This window comes from Tachypleus tridentatus, chromosome 12, assembly GCF_004210375.1.
Source record: "Tachypleus tridentatus isolate NWPU-2018 chromosome 12, ASM421037v1, whole genome shotgun sequence".
NCBI classification, from domain to species: Eukaryota; Metazoa; Arthropoda; class Merostomata; order Xiphosura; family Limulidae; genus Tachypleus; species Tachypleus tridentatus.
In genome coordinates, this window is record NC_134836.1 from 126,908,057 (window position 1) to 126,910,514 (window position 2,458).

Consider the following 2,458-nt stretch of genomic DNA (forward strand, 5'->3'; position numbering starts at 1 on the left):
TATGTTATATTACTTACAAATAAAATATTATTTCTACCCCAAAATCTAAAGATTATTACTATGTTATATTACTTACAAATAAAATATTATTTCTACCCCAAAATCTCTAGTTTTGAGTCTTTATTTTAACCTGTGTATTTTAATTTCAAGATTTTGCTTTGTAACTTACACAAACTAGTATAAACACAATCAGGATTGTTCATATATATTAAATTAGTTTGTAAATACAATAGTCACTCAACCATTGACTGCAATCAAAAGTCCAAAAGTCATGCGCGAAACTATGCCTTAAATATTCTCAGAAAAGGATTTTTACTGAAATACTCTGTGCAAGTGCTGCCCTCTGACTGTGACATTAGACCTGACTGACGATAGACATCCATAAATGTTGCTAAGTCTGCGAAGTTTGGAAATATTAAAGTTTAATTTCTTTAGGAAAATTTGCACCGACTACAACAGGGCTAACTTCACTTGTCATCTATAATTTTGAATTGGTAAAAGTAAATGTAATTAGACTAAGCTTCCAACGTTTACTCTTGTCTCCCCAAAGAGCAGGGTGCTTAATGTTAAACTTCACGAAAAACAAAGTGAAAATCTGCTTAATTAAGCATTTGAATTCTTCCTGTTGAATAGTCTCACTTGGCAATTTTATATAAAACACTTCAAACTTTTAACAACTCAGGTCTTTAAATATTACATTTTGTATTTTTCTGTAGATTTTGCATTTAACAGCTTCGATTACCCGAATTTGTGACAAATAAGTTCCGAGTCATTATTTTCCGCGTTTTAACTGCATCATTCACAAGTGAGAAGAAAGTAAAACAGGATTATTTTATAGTAAGCAGTTTTATTTATATTCCTGTTACTTTATTGTCCTGGACATTGTAACTAGTCTTTAATATATTAAGTTTTTCTTGTTGTATTTTCGATAAAGATTGTTGTTAGTTTAGTATATAGCAGTTGTATAGTACTATATCAAGTAGTGAGTAAACGCGTTTTGCAAGCGTATTATGATTAGTGTTTATTACGTCACCGATACATAAAAACACATATTTCAGAAATAGTAACTGTAAATTGTAATGGTAATTAAAGTCTACATTTGAAAATGTTAAAAAAAAAAATCTCACTTTGAATTCCTGGATAACGTATTAACAGAACTTCCAATCTTTGTCCATAGTGAGTTCCTAAGACTTGGCTACTCTTGTTCGGAAGTTGCGGAAGCCATTTGTAAGTCATCTGGTTCCAGTTTTGATTTAGAGGACTGTCAAACTAATGGACATGAGATTTGTCACATGATGAATCTTTGCTACAAAAAACATGCTCGTGAATAAATTATGTATTTGTTAAATGTCCAACTGTCTTGAATTTATTCAATCATGCAAAACTGTTGTTTTTTAAAAACTCAATAATAAATCCCTCAGCTGGACACGTTGTTATAATGACTGATGTTTTGATGCATATTATTATTATTAAATTAAACAGATGTAAATTATGTTGTTGTTGTTTTGAATTAAGCACAAAGCTGCACAATGGGTTATATGGGCGCTGCCCACCACGGGTATCGAAACCCGGTTTTTAGCGTTGATAATCCGCAGACATACCGCTGAGTCATTGGGGGCTGTAAATTATGTGCTCCACGTTAGTTACTGAAAATGTTATCTCAGATGAAAGAACTATGGTTGATAAAAGTAGCCGATTGCTGTAATGGAAAAATATTTATACTGTAGAAACAGACTGCAAGATATGGAGGAATTTTGCAAGAAACACTAGGAAACCTACGCATATAATAAAAACGTTCTGTTTCTAGCTGCGTTTCGGACACATGCATTTTATCAGTAAAAATATTTATGTAGTAGTTTTAAATGGGTGTATATTTTATTATTTATAATAATAATAATGAATCCATTTAGAAACATTCTTGTGTTAAAGTGATAAATTACAAGATAATCTATTGTGAAGAAAATTAAGCTCATTTAAGAAATATTATATTATGTAAAAGTGGAAGAATAAAATAACATGCGCAGTCGACAGGATTCGAACCTGTGCGGGAAGATCCCAACGGATTTCTAGTCCGTCGCCTTAACCACTCGGCCACGACTGCTTGCTTTAAATTATTTATCTATACTTATTTTATAAAATTAAAATATATATATATATATATATAAAATATATATTTAAAATTTTCAAATTGTAGATTATTCTTCCATAACAAAAACTTTATGAAATAATTTTATACAAATTATTAAAATTAAAACAATAAAGTTAACTATAACCTTCTAAAGCTACTTTGAGTAACGTTATAGTCGACTTTGAAACCTTGTCTTAAAATTGAACATATTTATAAAATTATAACTTAAAATTCAGAACGGTTAATGAGCATACTAGATAAATATGAATTATTTTTAACAATTAGAAGTTTTACAAATTTACATAACAAATAATAAATATACTTTCAAAT

General features: G+C 29.5%; 1 non-coding gene across 1 annotated transcript; it reads right to left on the bottom strand.

Annotated features, from left to right (window-relative positions):
* Positions 1-2,019: 2,019 nt before the first annotated feature.
* TRNAS-AGA (transfer RNA serine (anticodon AGA)) lies at positions 2,020-2,101 on the bottom strand. The gene has a single exon. It is a non-coding gene; the product is annotated as a tRNA-Ser (tRNA).
* Positions 2,102-2,458: the final 357 nt, after the last annotated feature.